The sequence below is a fragment of the Dermacentor andersoni genome, chromosome 3, assembly GCF_023375885.2.
Source record: "Dermacentor andersoni chromosome 3, qqDerAnde1_hic_scaffold, whole genome shotgun sequence".
Lineage (NCBI taxonomy): Eukaryota > Metazoa > Arthropoda > Arachnida > Ixodida > Ixodidae > Dermacentor > Dermacentor andersoni.
In genome coordinates this window covers 209,206,772-209,225,179 of record NC_092816.1, presented here as the reverse complement: position 1 = coordinate 209,225,179, position 18,408 = coordinate 209,206,772, and the positions used below count along the sequence as shown (strand labels likewise).

The 18,408-nt window shown below is 45.2% G+C and overlaps 1 long non-coding RNA gene across 1 annotated transcript in view; it reads left to right on the top strand.

Moving 5' to 3' along the window:
* Positions 1 to 18,408, top strand: part of LOC129386114 (uncharacterized) — a 124,054-nt gene that overhangs the window by 44,774 nt on the left and 60,872 nt on the right. The window contains exon 4 of the long non-coding RNA XR_011893214.1: positions 14,445 to 14,618. This is a non-coding gene — a long non-coding RNA (uncharacterized lncRNA). The remainder of the gene's footprint in view (positions 1 to 14,444; positions 14,619 to 18,408) is intronic.

Sequence of the window (18,408 nt, the reverse complement as noted above, 5' to 3'; positions counted from 1 at the left end):
TCGCGGAGCGGGACCTTGACGGCGTGCGACGGCGGCGTAGGTCATCGCTTCTGGCTGGGGCTGCGGTAATTGAGGTTGCACCTCAGGAACCACAAGCGATCGCTGAACCTCATCTTTCACGATGTCAGCGATCGAAGCTACTTGAGGCTGCGACGAAGGCAGGACCTTGCGCAGTTCTTCGCGCACAATGGCCCTGATGGTCTCTTGAAGGTCGTCCGAACCCAGTCCTTGGATGGCATACTGCAGCGCGTGCCCCTGGCGGGTATATTGCTGGGTGCGCATCTCCAGAGTTTTTTCGATCATCGATGCCTCTGCAGAAAACTCAGTCACAGTCTTCGGTGGGTTACGAATAAGTCCGGCGAAAAGGTCTTGCTTGACGCCGCGTATCAGGAAGCGAACTTTTTTCTCCTCCGACATTTCCGGGTCGGCGTGCCGGAAAAGACGGGCCATCTCCTCCGTGAAGATCGCGATCGTCTCGTTTGGCAGCTGCACTCTGGATTCCAGTAGAGCTTGGGCTCGCTCTTTTCGCACGACGCTTGTAAACGTGTGCAAGAAGCCGCTTCGGAACAAGTCCCACGTCGTTAAGGTGGCTTCCCGATTCTCGAACCACGTCCTGGCGGTGTCTTCCAATGCGAAATAGACATGCCGCAGCTTGTCGTCGCTGTCCCAACTGTTAAACTTAGCGACCCTCTCATACGTCTCCAGCCAACTTTCCGGGTCCTCAAATGTGAAACCGCGGAACGTCGGTGGCTCCCTGGGCTGCTGCAGAACTATTGGGGCTGCTCCGGCTGCCATTGGGGCTGTCTTCTTGGTCGTCTCTGGACGAACTTCTCTGACGCTCTTCTTGGTCGCCTCTGGTAGAATTCCGTGTTCCGGGGGCAGCTGCTGTAGCCGGTGGCTTGCTCGATGTTCCGGGACGGCGCTGGTGTTGTCTTTGCGGTCCGGGCTTGAATTACGGCTTGTCGGGGGCGTCCGGTACATGAACGTAAAGCACCTCCACCAGATGTCACGTGGTGGTGACGTTCAATAACACAGTAGCAATACTGTGAACGACAAAACCAACTTTTATTGGGCGAACCTGTGCCCACAGAACAGGCTATACTTATAGCACAACGATAGTGGCGAACACGCTCGGCGATCGTCGAAAATCTGATCAGCGGATCAAGCGCGTCGGCTTTTATACAACAGTCGTCGAATGTTCCAGACTAATCGTTGGGACCCGCATGCCTTCCACAAAGTTCTGCAACATTCGAGTCACGCGATGAAATCAGATAATACAAGGTTCGGCGACAACAGACAGCGGGTAGAAGCATCGATAACTTTCCAGAAACTTCGGATACATGCAGACGCGTCCCGCGCTGTGCGATAACATTTGTTAGGCGGCGAAACGTGGTTGCCCATTAAATATAAGTACACGTGTCAATATATATATATATATATATATATATATATATCGGACTAGAAGAAACTTCGTTTGACGTCGAAGAATTGAGCGCTGAAGTCACGGCGTTATATGAGTGTGTATCAGTACAGAAGGCCTCATAATAGGAGACAGTTCAATTTCACAGCCCGAGTCCTCTAGGTGGTGTAGGCGTCCTTCGTATATTTGTCGCATACTTGGCTATCACTAATACTCTTTAGCCTTTCCGGTGAAACTGCAGCCTGTATCATTTTCTTCCTTTTCTGTGAGTCCGCGTATAAGCGCGGCTGCACATGACTACTGTTGATTCCGATTTCGAGTGAGTCTGCCTTGGCCTCATTTCGGTTTGTGAGTAAATTAAACAATGTTCCCCAACTGTCATCACCAAGAACTGAAAAAAAGAGCATTTGTCTTATTCGAAGAAAACCTAGTGCATATTGTTTCTAGTAAAGTGGAGTAGCCGCCAGTAATTCTTTCCTTACTGAGTTTTTTTTTCGGTAATTGAAACTAATTATCTAAGTCGAAAAGTACACTCCTAATTTTCAAAATGTCAATGAGGCATTTATAGGCACCCCAAATTGACATGTAACTGTGCTGTTTTCGGCGACGTACTAATTGCGTACGCTTTTTTCTGACTGGGAATAAACCTCACGAAGTATGAAAAATACCACGTTAGTGCGCTCCCAACCGCATCATAGAGCAGTGCCCTCAGATAAGCTGATTGAAAGCAACTGCATTGCTTGTGGCAAACGCGAAGAGACAGCGCATCACTTGGATAATGGTACGGAAGGAGAACCAACCGCTCGTTTCGTGGCTTCGCAGCTATTTGTTCCTCTAATTTCTGCGTCACACCTACTATCCATCGCGCATGTCTGACTGATGACATTGACAACAAAAGCCCTCTGATAACGTGGCTGCAGCGCCGCTCTGACCAGGCACGAAATGCGAAAAGCAATGTAGTAGACATAGAATGTTTCAAAATCCCGGATTTGCTCACATCGCTTCGCAAGAGTGCGGGTGAAAATATTTCGCGCCAGAAACTTGCTTCGGAACAAAGCCAAATTAAAGTGACCGTCTTATTTTTCACGAAAATGTGTAAGTGCTGCAAAAACAGGTTCCTGTGTAAAAATAAAAAGCGATATAAACAGACCGGCAAGCGAGCAACACGTAGAGAAACGGTGAAACCGATGCGTTCAAGAAAGTAAATATACCAATTCTAAATGAGCTGAACTGGCAATCAGGATGTCTTCACAAAAAAAAAAAAAAAATCAGATTTCAGTGTTACTTCAGTGTTCCCTATTTGTTGTTCGCTGTTCACTGTTATTTTCTATGAATTCGTAAGCTCCGTTGAACACCAGCCCAGAGGACATGTTCGAATGCGTCTCCTTTTGCAGCTGCGCAGTACTGTGTCAGTGTTACCACATCTTAAGCGGCTTTCTTGATGATCGACGCCGGAATTGTACGGCAGACATTCGTTATCCTTGCCTTGAACTAATCTTACGTCCATCTCGATGATATACGCACACTGTTTCACATCATCATCATCATCATCATCATTATCATCATCATAATCATCGTCATCCTGATTACGCCCACTGCAGGGCAAAGGTCTCTCCCATACTTCTCCAACTACCCCGATGATGTGTTAATTGTGGCCCTGTTGTCCCTGCAAACCTCTCACTCTCATCTGCCCACCTAACATTCTGCTGCCCCCTGCTACGCTTCTCTTCCCTTGATATCTAGTCCGTAACCCTTAATGACCATCGGTTATCTTCCCTCCTGATTACATGTCCTGGCCATGCCCATTTCTTTTTCTTGATTTCAACTAAGATGTCACTAACTCGCAATTCTTCCATCACCCAATCTGCTCTTTTCTTAATCCTTAATGTTACACCCATCATTCTTCTTCCCATAGCTCGTTGCGTCGTCCTTAACTTAAATGGAACCATTTCCGTAAGCCGCCAGGTTTCTGCCCCGTACGTGAGTACTAGTAAGACACATCTCTTATGCACTTTTCTCTTTAGGTATAATGGCAACCTGCTGTTCATGATGTAAGAATGCCTGCCAAACGCACCCCAGCCCATTCTTATTCTCTAATTATTTCAGTCTCATGATCCGGATCCGGGGTCACTACCTGACCTAGGTAGTTGTATTCCCTTACGACTTCCAGTGCCTCGCTACCTATCGTAAACTGCCGTTCTCTTCCGAGAATGTCAAATATTCTTTACTTTTCAGCAGATTAATTTTTAGACCCACCCTTCCGCTTTGCCTCGCCAGGTCGGTGAGCATGCATTGCAATTAGTCCCCTGAGTTACTAAGCAAGGCAATGTCATCAGCGAATATCAAGTTACTAAGGTATTCTCCATTAACTCTTATCCCCAATTCTTACCAATCCAGGTCTCTGAATACCTCCTGCAAAGGTGCTGCGAACAGCATTCGAGAGATCGTATCTCCCTGCCTGACGACTTTGTTTATTTGGATTTTGTTGCTTTCTTTATGGAGGACTACTGTGGCTGTGGAGCCGCTATACGTATCTCTCAGTATTTTTACATACGGCTCATCTACGCCCCGATTCCGTAATACATCCATGACTGCTGAGGTTTCGACTAAATCAAACTATTTCTTGTAATCATTGAACTCTATATATAAGGGTTGGTTATATTCCGCACATTTCTGTACCACCTGATTGATGATGTGAATATGGTCTATTGTTGAGTAGCTTTTACGGAATTCTGCCTGGTCCTTTGGTTGATGGAAATCTAAGGTGTTCCTGATTCTATTTGCGATTACCTTAGTAAATACTTTGTAGGCAACGGATAGTAAGCTGATCGGTTTATAATTTTTCATGTCTTTGGCGTCCCCTATCTTAAGGATTAGGATAAGATTCCGGTATGCTCGTAGTCATGAGGCATTGCGCATACAGGGTGGCCAGTTTTTCTAGAACAATCTGCCCACCATCGTTCAACAAATCTGCTGTTACCTGATCCTCCCCTGCTGCCTTCCCCCTTTACATAGTTCCCAAGGCTTTCTTTAATTCTTCCGGCGCTACTTATGGGATGTCAAATTCCTCTAGACTATCCTCTCATCCATTATCGTCGTCAGTCTCACTGGTACTGTATAAATCTCTATAGAACTCCTAAGTCACTTGAACTATCTCATCCATATCAGTAATCATATTTCCGGCTTTGTCTCTTAAAGCATACATCTGATTCTTGCCTATTCCTAGTTTCTTCACTGGTTTTAGGCTTCCTCCATTCCTGAGAGCTTGTTCAATTCTATCCATATTATACTTCCTTATGTCAGCTGCCTTACGCTTGTTGATGAACTAGGAAAGTTCTACCAGTTCTATTCTAGCTTTAGGGTTAGAGGCTTTCACGCGTTGGCGTTTCTTGATCAGATCTTTCGTCTCCTGCGATAGCTTACTGGTATCCTGTCTAACAGAGTTACTACCGACTTCTATAGCACACTGCATAGTGATGCCCATAATATTGCCGTTCATTGCTTCAACATTAAGGTCCTCTTTCTGAGTTAAAGCCGAATATCTGTTCTGTAGCTTCATACCGAATTCCTCTATTTTCCCTCTTACCGATAACTCATTGATCAGCTTCTTATGTACCAGTTTCTTCCGTTCCCTCCTCAAGTCTTGGCTAATTCGACATCTTACCATACTGCGGTCACTGCAGCGCACCTTGCCGAGCACGTACGCATCCTGTATGATGCCAGGGTTAGCACAGTGTATGAAGTCTATTGCATTTCTACTCTCGCCATTTGGGCTCCTCCACGTACACTTTCGGCTATCGCGCCTGCGGAAGAAGGTATTCATTATTCGCATATTATTCGGTTCTGCAAATTCTACTAATAAGTCTCCCTTGCTATTCCTAAATCCCATGTCATATTCCCACACAGACTTGTCTCCAGCCTGCTGCTTCCCTACCTTGGCATTGAAGTCGCCCATCAGTATAGTGTATTTTGTTTTGACTTCACGCATCGCTGATTCCACGTCTTCCTAGAAGCCTTTGACTTCCTGGTCATAATGACGGGATGTAGCGGCGTAGGCCTGTACGACCTTCAATTTGTACGTCTTATTAGGTTTCACAACAAGACCTGCCACGCTCTCGTTAATGCTACATAATTCCTCTGTATTACCAGCTATGTCCTTATTAAACAGGGATCCGACTCCTAGTTCTTGTCTCTCCGCTAATCCCCGGTAGCTCAGGACGTGCCCGCTTTTTAGCACTGTATACGCTTATTTTGTCCTCCTAAACCTCACTCAGCCCTATTATATCCCATTTACTGCCCGCTAATTGCTCCAATAGCACTTCTTGACTAGCCTCACTTGATAACCTTCGAGCGTTAGACGTTGCCAGGTTCAGCTGCCAATGGCGGTCTGTTCGGACGCAGGTATTCTTAGCACCCTCTGCTACGTCACAGGTCTGACCGCCGCCACGATCATTTGTTTCACAGCTACTGTCGACTGAGGGCAGGGGTTTGATTGTTGCATTCATATAGGAGGTTGTGGCCAAGTACTGCGCCAGGGTGGCCAATCCAGCTCTGGGGAGGGAGTGCATTGCCGGTTCTGGTCACCGGGATCAGGCCGCACTCCAGGCCTGTTTGTGCAATGTTATCAACACGCGGATTTTTTTTAATCCGGTGGAAAATTGCACGGCACCAGGATTCGAGCGATGGTCCTCTTGCATGCGAGGCAGATCTCTATGCCACCGCTGCACCTCTTTCACAGAAACCTACAGAAATAAATCAAGTGGAGAGAATTCAGGTGACCTATGGGTCAAGTTACAGGTCCATGCCTTCCAATCTATTGGGCATGAAAATTCCCATCCAGCCAGTTTCGTGCTCGGCTGCTGCTGTGTGCGGGTGCTCCATCTAGCTGACACCACAGAAGTAAATGACGTGACTGCGGGACTTCACTGAGAAACTCATCCACCGCTCCTTCAAGGATTAAGTTCACATAATGCTGTGCAGTCAGTGTGTGACGGAAGAAGATGGGACCGATTATAGCACCAGCGTAAATTCCTCGCGCCTCATTGAACAAGCACTGGTGCTGGTGCCGATTGCATTTTACGCAGTGTGCATTGTAGACACTCCAACATTGTGCTTTTTGCAAATATACCTGGGCGGTTCTGTGCAAATTGGCGTTATGTGTGCACATGATGTTGCTGAAAATGTCCGGTGGCTCATCGGCTTTTGTGAAGACCCCAATTGAGAAATCTAAACAATTTTACAGGTCCCTATCTTTTAAGCATTCGTCCTGGTTATGGTGGTACGGGTGAAAGGCCGTCATCTAGAATGCCGCAAACTGATGACTTGGAAATTGGTACCTGTGCCACGACGTCCCACATGCTAGCATGAGGGTCTGAGGTCATAAATGACAGAACATGCGTACGTAGACTAGGACTCAACGATGGAGTCCTCCGCAGCTGTTTTTTGAAGCTACCGGTTTGTCTCAGGCTCTCACAAGTTCTGATTATAGTCGATGTGTTTGGTCTACCGCCACACTTCCATGACTGATATATACATTTGCGGGCTTTCTCGTATTGCCATTTGCAGATCGTAAGGCCAGGGTCATGTTTACCTTTTGCTCATTAGAAAAAGACATGACGACTGGGACAAAGCAAAACGCACCTTTAAACCTATACAATGACGTTGTTAGTTCGCTTTTGTGGTGATAGGTTTGGCGGCAACAAAATACCTTGCATTTTATCTGCGCTAAGACAACAGCTATCACAGCTTGTTTCGAACTAACAACTAACGCGACGTGTTACTTCGGCCAGCACCCAGGAGATAAGGCACTAGCTCGATCACGATGTTTTTCTTTATTTCCTTTATTTCGTTCTCGATAACTCAGAGGGAGCCTGTTCGAGGGTGCCGCTTTATGATCCGGGTGGGAGCACAGTCACGTGATATTCTACATATTTCGTGGGGTTTATTTATCAGTCTGGAAAAAATCACTATGCGATTAGTACGCCGTTGAAAATACCGCAGTTAGATTTCCCTTGGTTGGTCTGCAGATGCCTCATTGATAAATTAAAGATTAGGCTAGTACGCCTCGAGGTAGATAATTAATTACAATTAATTAAATATCAGTCACGAAAAAATTACTAGCAGCAACTCCACAGTATTGTAAACAATATGAATTAGGTTTTCTTCGAGTAACGCATTGCTCTTCTTTTTAAATCTTGCTGCATGATAGGAAATTGGGGCACCCTTTATATATTTATAACCTTTGCATGCAACTGACGATGTTTCCATCGCCAATAAGGGTCGTAAATTATTAGAATTTTTTTGATGAGTTTTTAGCATTTCTTACTGAAAAGAGAAGCAATACTGAGACACACAACATTCACGTGATTTTCATAAGCCATTGATAAAAAACTCTGCCGAAGGCGTCACTGAAGTATATAGTTGTTTTTTTCAGGGACAAAAAAGCACGCGAAGCAATTTGAAATGTGATGAACATACAGCAACATATCCATTCTCTAAGAATGGGCTATTTGTTCCTTTTGAAATAATTTTTAACTGGCCATCTCCACCTTTTTCAAAAATATAATAAACTTTGTCCTGTCTGTATCTTTAAATACATTGTGTATCTGCATTGTGTTTACATTGGAAATCGAAACAGTATTGAAGTGAGAAAATGCGGAGGAGCCAGCCGCCGCTAAGGCTTCTAATGCGCTCGTCCTGCTATTGTCAGGATTTGCAGAAATAAAGCGACAGTATGAATTAAAAGCGGTGCATATCCGCGCCAACAATGATGCAGTAGTTTATTAGCCCAGTAAAATTTCAAGTCAAAAGGGGGAGGAGGAATGAACGTTTATTGTGAGAAACAGCGAGAAAGTGTTCTTTCTTCGCGCTACGTGGGCGGCTCTCTTCGTCCAGGAAGGCGTTGGGTAATGCCGCAGCCCGGGCCCGGTCCACTAGACTTCGCTGATCTTCCAGGCTCTGTGCCTTTAACATAACCTCCCAAGCTTCTTCGATCGATTGAAGCGATTCTGAGGCTTCATCTTGATTGTTGTTCTCGCGGTGTGGGCACACCAACACCATGTGTTGGAGGGTGCCTGGTACCTCACAATATCGGTATAGGTATGAGTATTTGGTGGGGTTCATCCGGTGCATGATAATTCCATGGACATACGTATTCGTTTGTAGTCTGTGGAGGGCGGTGGCTTCTTCCTTGCTTAATTTTGGATGTGGTAGAGGATATTTTCTTCTTTCCAGTCGGTAATGTTGCAATGTTGCGGCGTAGTTGATGGGAACGTCCTCCACCCTCGTCGCTTTCCGGAGACCGTGCGGCAGGAAATCCCGGCTCGTATGCTCGCGGGCGACAGCATGTGCTGCTTCATTTCCTGCAAGGTGTTCGTGGCCTGGGGTCCATGCGATGTAGGTTTCGGGTAGTTCTTGGCGCCTTGTTATTTCTCTTAGAATCTTCACTGCTACGGCAGAAATTCGGCTTTTTCGTAGGTTTCTAGATGCCGTTTGCCAGTCGCTCAAGATGATTGCTGTGTCTTTGCATGTGGCGATGCCGAGGACGATGGCCACTTCCCCCGCCGTTTCTGGCTTTCTGGCCGGTATGGTGGTAGCGACTAGCTCACTCCCTTGGTTGTTGGTCACGGTAATTGCGTATGCTATTCTACCTGGGTATTTTGCCGCATCTGTACATCTCGTGTTGGGGTTCTTTGAGTGTTTCTTGCTGAGCGCTCTAACTCTTGCTTGTCTTCTGTCTTTGTGGTATGTTGCATGCATGTTGCGAGGTATTGCAGCGACTGAGATGGAGTCACGAAGTGGCGGCAATCGGGCTTTCGTGTCTGAGTCTACTATGAAGTTTTCGCAGTATGCGAGTTTGCAAAGTACCGCTCTGCCTGTTTGAGTCAGCTTAAGGCGTTCCAGCTGGCTGGCTCTGTGCGCTTCACTCACTTCTTCCCAGGTGTTATGGAGGCCAAGTTTGAGGAGTGTCGTAGTTGAGGTCGTACTGGGAAGTCCTAGTGCGCTCTTGAATGCTTTTCTGATGATGATGTCGAGTTTTTCAATTTCAGCTTTCTTGAGGAGTAGATACGGGGTGCCATACGTGATCCGGCTTATAAGGAGTGCTTGGATTAATTGGACGATTTCTTGCTCTTTAAGTTCTCTTCTTTGAGTGCTTATACGCCGAGTGAGGTCAGTTTCTTGTGTTAGGGTCTTCTGAAGCTACGGAAGTGTAGCTTCGCCCGAACCATCTTTATGTAGTATGAGGCCAAGGACGCGGAGGTAGCCAACTTGAGGGATGTCGATTGCATTGAGTCTGACCTTGGGATATGGGGCGATGTAGGCTGGTGGTCTTCCCCGCGTCTTTGCCTTGAGGATAAGTATCCCTGATTTTTCGGGGGCGCACTGGAGACCGCATCTTGAGAGGTACTGTTCTATGTGATCGATTGCCTCTTGGAGGGTAGTTTGCTGTTGGCCGATTGGGGGCGCTTTTGTCCATAACGTTATGTCGTCGGCGTATATTGCATATACTGAACCTTCGATGCCATCGAGTTGTTGCGGGAGCCTAATCATGGCGAGATTAAACAGCAAAGGTGAGATGACGGACCCTTGTGGAGTTCCTTTGTTGGGCAGTTCGAACCTGTCGCTTCGCATGTTGCCGATACCCACCGTAGCCGTGCGACCTTTGAGGAAGTCGTGTACGTATTGGTAGGTCCGCATTCCGCAGTTGGTGTCTTGGAGGTTCTGGAGAATTGCCTCGTACTTCACATTATCGAAGGCTCCTTTTACGTCTATTGTTAAAATAGAGAAATTTTTGTGGCGTTCTAGGTAATCCAAGAGGTCTTCCTTGAGCTGTAGTAGTATATCTTGTGCTGAGAGGAGCTGTCGGAAGCCAAACATTGTGTCAGGCATGAGTCCTGAGTCTCCGAGGTATGTGCTGAGGCGATCGTGAACCATATGTTCAAAAGCTTTCCAGCGCAGGAAGTAAGGGAGATGGGCCGTAGGTTGGTGATTTGTAGTGGCTTGGTGTGTTTTGGGGTCATAATGACTTCTGCGTGCTTCCATTCTGCCGGGAGCTCACCTTTTTCCCAGCAGTTATTCATGTCGTCGAAGAGTTCATTTAGGGCGTTGTCTGGGAGGTTTCGTAGGATCTTGTTCGCTACCGTGTCATTTCCTGGTGATGTGTTGCGGGTCAATTTGGCAAGGGCGTCATGGAGTACAGTAAGCGTGAAAGGGCTGTCGAGGGTGATGTTTGTTTCGCCTTTGTACGGTCGGAGATCGGTAACATTGGGCGCATTGTCTCCGACAAGATTACGTTTGATTTCTTCCAGAATTCGTTTCTCACTTCTTGGAAGGGAGTTAATGATTTTCTTGAGTTCATGTCTTTGTTGGGTCTTAGTTTTGGTTGTAGCTAGAAGGGCTCGCAGTATATGCCAGGTCTTCGTGCTGAGTGTGCCTTGAAGTTGGTCGCACAGCTTATGCCAGTTCTGGCTGCTCAGTTGATCTCCGTATTTTTCGGCTTGCTTTGTTATGTGAGCGATCTGTTTCTATAGTTTGCGGTTAAGCTTCATCTTTTTGCACCGCTCCAGTATGCCTCTTCTGGCATCCCAAAGATGTAGGAGGTGACTGTCTACGGCCGGTGTGTCCATTGTGAGTTGGATGACTTTCGTGTGCTTCTCCGCCATCTTGACTAGTTCGGTGAGCCACTCTTCAATGTTTTCGATGTTTTCTTCTGTGTCATGTTCTCGGAAGACCTTCCAGTCCGTCAGCCTTGCCGTTCCGGTTCTGCTCCGCTTTTTATGGTGCAGGATTTCAAGCTGAAGGATGTGGTAGTCACTGCCGAGGATTTCTTCCAGTCGGGTCCATTCCGCGTTGGTTATTCCTATTGTAAAGGTGAGGTCGGGATTTGTATCCCTGGACACATTGTTGCCTATTCTAGTCGTTAGTTTAGGATCATTCCAGAGGGTGAGGTGATTCTGTTGCGCCGAATCGTGCACTCGCGCTCCTTTCTTAGTCGTGTGCTGGTAACTCCATGATGTGTGGGGGGCATTAAAATCCCCCATTATTACGAGTTTGTGGCCTTTCGATAGCCTTCTGGCTTGCGTGATGAAGTTTACAAAGTCGGATAACGGATCCCTGGGTTGACTATATAAGCATAGTACGTATAGTCTTTGGTGTGTATTCTTCTCAGGTAACACTTCCACTAGGGGGTGTTCCACGGTTGTTCCCTGGATTCCGTGATCTTGCGTGGGGAGATTTTTCATCGTCAGGATGGCTGTTCTCTGAGATCCGGTGTGTGTATCATATCCCTGTATGCGCAGGTCAGTGTAATAAGTTTCTTGGATAGCGATGATATTTGGTTGTTCCAGTTTGGTCACTTCTTGGGGGTTTGTTCTTTTGGTTAGGATAGAGCGACAGTTCCATTGCCACAGCTTCATTGGTAGTTGTACTACTTGGTATTACTTGCCATCTTGTTCGATATCGCTGTTTTCACCCGGGGCCATGGATTTCGGTCTGGCTGCATTGTGGAGGTCTTTACATTCTTTCTTGCGAGCCGTGTCGGTGTTGCTGAGTAGCTTTTCTACCGTGGCTTTCGTTACGTGGTTCTGCTTGGCATAGGACATGAAGTTGCTGAGGTCTTGGAGGGTAGCATCGATAGGGGTCAGCTGAGCGGTAATGTATTGCTGGAGCTGTTGTCTTATCTCCTTTGCAAGAGTGGTCATGGCCTCCTGTATCTGCTTCTGCACCTCCATTATTACAATTTCCTTGATTCTTTCTTCCGTAAGGGGCGGTGGGATGTTTGGCATTCCCTGAGGTTTCGAGGCTTGATTGGCGCTGTTTTGTTCTTTGCATCTTTGTATGAGTTTGTCAATGAGGGCTCGCTGATTTTGGAGTTGTGCTCTCAGATCTCGCTCGGTTTCCGTGGGTTCTTGTGCTTGCGTGTTTCCTGCTGCAGCGTCTGCATACGTGACTCGCTTTTGTGAGTTGCGTGTACGGGATCTAGACCGCGATCTTGACCGGGCTCCATCGTTTGCTTGACCACCTGTTGATTTGGAGTCACTTCTGGACCTGCGTGGACTGTGTAGTGAGGTACTGCTTAATACAGATAGTGCCGGGAAGTCCGAGTCTGAATTTTAGTTCCATCTGCGTTGCTGCTCTTGGATCTTGTTTTCCCATTGCAGTCTGATCTTGTACGTGGGTGGATTTGGTTTCAGTTTATGTCGGCACTCCTTTCCTGCTGTCTCATGGGGTTGTTGACAGATTTTGCAAATGGGATGGCAGTCATGGTCTTCCGGTTGATTTTCCATCCCGCATATGTAGCAGAAGTTGATAAGAAGTTTCAAGCAGATATCTAACCCGTGCCCTAGTTCTAGGCAGGTTCTGCAGTATTGCACGGATTTCCTGCATGGTTTGCAGCGGTAGTCATAACGTTTATATATGATGTTATATGGGGTGTGCGGTCCGTCGAAGTAGACGAGTGCTGTTGAAGATCTTCCCAGCATGCGTGCTGCAAGAACCGTAAAGTAAGTAAAGTAAGTAAGTAAAGTCAAAAGAAAGGGTGGGGCTCAGCCTCCCCCTTCCGGAAAACTCCGGAGGGAACTCCGGAGGGAACAGCCGTAAAGGACTTTCGGAAAAACTGCTTAGCTGGTCCTTCGACCCTTACAAAGTTATTCCGTGAGTGAGTGACCTTAATTATTGAAGTTCTACCGGATGCCACCCAGCCGGCACGACGCCGACAACAGCGGCCCGAGATTGTGCACGTCGTGCGGTTAAAAACATGTCGCACATCATTTCAGTTATGGTTTTTGGACCACTGTGTTTGTTATGGGACAAGCCTCTTTGATCGTCAACGATTTGTTTAGCATCGCGTCGATGCTCTTCCTGGAGCAGGGGTAATGCCGCGTGCTTGGGCCACTTGCTCCCAGAAGACGACGTGGACGGGCTGGCTCACGAGCTCGCGCATTGGTCTTTCGTCGGTGATGCGCTGCCCCTTCGATAACTCGGACTTTATTGGCCTCTTTTATAAGTCATATGTCAAGTAAGTTTGACAATAAAAGCTGTCTTAGCGTACCCCAACCCGTCTTAACACCGTTACGGGAGTAATGTGCAAATATTTGAGTGATTTACCGGAATGAGAATTTACTTAGCCATTCCTCGCTGTGAGCACATAAATGGCGCGCAGTGGTCTTTACGGGAAATATTGAGTGAGCGTAAATGTAAGCCGATGCCAGATGATGTAGTCCAATGTTCCGCATAACGGTAATACAGCGCATGAATTGCTACAGTGTATACATAAAGGAGTGTTTACACATATTGAGTGGTTTATAGGAATATCGTAAGAGTACACAAAGGGTGTTGCTAAAGGTTTGCTGGTAAACTTCACCTATAATGGAAGATATCGCGTGGAATGGAGAGATAATTATGAAAGCTCCTTGTTGACTTCACTTTGCAATCTAGCGGCACTTCTCGCGCCATATGCTATGGGTAATACACAGACAATGATGTACTTGAACGAAGGTATTTTACGTTTTTAGACTATCTTATATACGCTCCAGGATGTTTAAAATATTTCAAAGAGAAATCAAAATATACATTCAGAATAGATAAAGACAGTGCTATCAGATGGTATGAAACCACTAGGAGCTCTTTGTGCTCATTGTTTAGTACCGTGTGGTAGCATTGTTTTTATCTCTTCGTGATGTGATTAAGATACAGCCGCGCAAACTTATTAACTGATGAGGCACAACCCATTGCCATCTTTTCTTTATTATAAAGCTCAGCAAAAAGTCCCTTCATCCTGAAACTGCTACGTTATGTTAGGAAAAATATTTACTGTCTTGCACCACTTCAGAACTCTTCACGCATCATTGCAATAAATAGACAGTTGTAGTCGCAAGCACTACGTGGCGGATTACTGATTAAAAAATAATGTCATCATCCTTAGCATTTGAAAGTATGAAAAACGCCACTTCATGTTCCATCAGACTACCTATATTCGTTAATAAGTAAATGCTTCATGTAGTTTTTTTTCTCTTTTCTACGGCAGAATATCTTGAGAAGTACCTACCAAACTGCACGAATATCTACGTGGAAGAGGATAAGGGCAATATTGCACGATTTAATTTCAATCCTGAGTTAAATGAGTGCAATTTAGTTATTGTTGGAAAAGGCGACAAATACTTCCCACAGATAACGTACTGCATGTTGAAGTGCAATGGAAGTGAGTATTGGTTACTGTTATACAACTTTATACAACGCGTTATACTGATTTGTGAAGTTGAATCGTGAACAATAGGCTTCTCTTTGACCTTTCGCCCATGTTCCAATGAGCCTAAATGCCATACAATTACTTAACGATATTTACGCTGTAAGAAGATAAAAGAGTCAAAACAGGTTTTGTGTGTCCAACCGCCCGACATTCCTTTTACGCAACCGACAAAAGCCGCATAGTATTTATTCCTCAGGCCATCTTCATTACGGTGCCCTCACCACTTCATCATCGTCAAATTCACCGTCGCAATAGTGCGAAAAAATAAATTTTTACCCATCACCGCTACTGAATACCTTACACGACAGACAATTCAAGCAATAAAAGATTTCCTAGTATTGCAACTTATTTAGTATCATGACCTAATGCGGCTGAGCGTATATTGTTCGGCGGACTGAAACAATAAATCACGACACGCTCAGTCTCTATATTAGCCGCTTCATAAATATCGCTAAACACATCTGCACTTACAACCGGAATGAGCAAGATATTCAAGGGTTTCATTATGTGAACACAGTAGATGCGCATTAGTAGCCCATTAGATACACATTAGTTACATACGAACGTTCGTAGAACTCGTATAATCCCAGCGACTACAAACTCTTATTAAAGCAGTAGTAATCACACATGCAGTCAAGGCACTGCTTGCAGCCACTATTCTCCATGTCCTTGTCTCATTTTAGAGTGGTACTTGCTAACCATTGCGTCATTTAGCAAAATGAATGCTTCCTAATTCTTCGAAGGTGCGGAAACCCACAAATACAATGGCATTTCTGACGCCTGAGCACGTATTTTCAAGGCAGCCACATGCGATGCTCAGGAGGAAAAGGACGACGGTTTGCGCACCGGTAACATTAGTAAAACGTACTATTTAAGATTTTTTTCTCGTTTCGGTGAGAGCAGCGAATTGGAGACGTGAGTCGCATAATTCTTGCGTATACTGAGTTATCCCTCATGACAAATATAACAACTCGCACTGTAAAAATAGCCCGTTGGTTTTGCGCATTTTCTTCGGCAATACGTACGGCACGTGACTGTACTGAAAGAAAATGGTGATATTCTGTTTATCAAATTGCGCGCGTCAGCTCTGTATGAACGGAGAGAAATAATGGGCGGAAGAACACGTGAGATAGCCATGGGCGAAGCCAAAATCGTCATTGCTCTAACGGCGTGCATGAGGAATTCGGAACGCATCAGCCAGCCTAGAGAAGCCTCAGGTCCACTGCAGGCGCCGTCGATAGGCGCAGTGGATGCAGGAGACACTCTGCAATATGTGCGTTTGGCTAATAAAGTGCGCGAGTGAGCGTGCAAGCCGCATCGGCAAAGTATTTCCATTGTTTCACAAGTTGACTGGGCACTGAATTGTGTTCCCTACCGGTGCCGAGCCACTACAGTTGGGTGAGTACGCTTTGAGTTTGATTTTGTTTGGAGAGTTCCGCTGTCTCAAAAAATTCCTTACGGTTATCGAAATCAAGCGCAATGTTTTCCATTTGTAGTGCTCGCCAACTGGGTGTTGGTGTGGCGTTCCTCGAATATATTCTTGACGGTGAGAGAGGCTTTATCAAACTAGCATTCTACTTTGTATTTCGCTTGCGTTATGTATCGCAATTGTATTTGGTTACTATTCCTTTCTTTTTTCAGTTCTGTTGAATTAGGTGTTTGTTGAATATATGTCAGTGCGTGTGCTCCCTCCCGTTTCTTCGTATAATGTACTATTGTCTGTAACTAGAGGCATGCACCCGTGAATTTTTGTGTTTGTCCCTCATGTCCCGCGAAGTAACATCACCAGAAGTTTCTGGCTTCGGGCAGGCACACTTATCAATAATGCAGGTCATTTCTAACGAGACCGATTTCACAGCAATGTCTTGCGCTTTTGATTCATGTTTTTGCAAAATTGGGCCCTATGCCTAATTATGGCCTAATATTTTGTGCACTCACTGAAACGAAGTTCACAAATGCAGTTGTGTAGGCTTTCAATGTCTCATCAAAGTTCCGGAAATTTAGTAAAGTAGATCTAGAAAGGAATTAATGCATGCATGAAAATTGATGTGTGCCAATGAGACTAGTAATTTCTCGCATACTGTCAGTAATCCCAAAGTAACGTGTAAATTGGAAGTAAATGTGTTCCTTTAAAGCAGCTTAGCCAACAGATCGGTGAAACAATGTTGATGTACAGGTCAGTGTATTACTTGAGGCAACATTTGTCTGTATTGTACTCACGCAGCATGGTTCCCATCACACGCACCTGTTTCATCATTCTCGTCAAACGGGAGCTGATGTTGTGCCATAGAGTAATTTATTTCACAATTTTAACAGCCTTGACTTGAAGTTTCTTATTCGGTTCATTTCCTTGCAAATCACTTCTTAGAATCAAATTGTGTTATGACACCAAATGAACCGCAAAAGCACCAGGTAAAAACAAAATGTGCTACACATTGAGCGTAGAATTAAATAAGCAGACTGGGACATTTTGGTACGCTACATTTTTTCTTTCTCAACGAGCTACCTATGAGTGTCAAAATTAAAGTGAACTGTCACATAGTGATAGTGCCCTCAAGTATTTTTATGCTGAGGAACTTATACTCTAGGTTTATTTTCTTCTCCACAGCTCAAACATCCTGCCATTGTCCAACATGGACTGCAACAATATTCCCATTGAAAATTCAAACGCCTTTTTTGTTCATCAACGCAAGCAAACTTATCTACAATAAACTGCTTATTTTCTACCTGGTCACCTTTTCAGCGTCGTAGTGTAACGCAGCAAAATTTTGGCAGGTACCAACGTCGCTCGTCAGTCTTCCAGAAAAAGCTAGCTGTGCGTGTTTTCGTTCAAGTGGATATGTCGGGCATACATTTCTTCGTGTGTGCGCAATATAGGGCCCTAAATATAAAAAAAAAATACTGCCGCGAATGAGCAATAAGCTAAGGTATCTTGTTACTAGATGGTTTAGGTTTGTTAATAAGCACGTAACATCGTTTAAACGTGTACAATAACTTAGTGTGACATTCAGAGATTTACTTTATTGTTGCCCTTCACTGTCGCAGCAAATTCACAGCACCCTATGAATCTCCGCCGTCCAAATCGCAGCCTTACTTTTACTATCCTGAGCACGCCTAGCACTTTCTGAAATGAACACAAAATGCAGGTATTATGTTAATGTGGACTGTTAAAATGCCATTCCAGAAAACACGCCGCGAATCTTTCGTACCAAGAAAACAGTTTAAAAGAAAAGCTCGTCTGAAGTGTCCACATTAAGGTGGCCTAGAGCACGTGAGAATTTTCATCTTGATGTGGCATACTGTATTTTGAAAGTTTTGGTGACATTTAGTCAAATGGTAGACCCATATACCAACATTATTGTTTTCTCGTCCAAATTTCATCGCAATGTATCTTCATTTTTTGGAGCGCGCTCCTCTGCACCATGTGGGCTCGTACTGGGCTGGCTCTCTGACATCCTTGTGTCCTTGCTGTGGCCTTCTTGCGTTATATAAAGTGGGTGCCTGAAAAATATTGTGTGCAGGAGTCAACAGGAGGACATGGTGTAAAAACAAAGGTCACTGCACTAAAAGAAAGTCTTAGCTCCTAGTGTTCCTACTGAAATGCATGTGATACATCTAAATTACTGCAGTAATTAACCGTTAAACTAATTTAAATTTTTTGATTTTCAGAAGAAAGAAATAAACAAACTTTCATCCACGTTCTGCACCAACGTTCTAATGCTACTAATAAATAGTGTTGGTC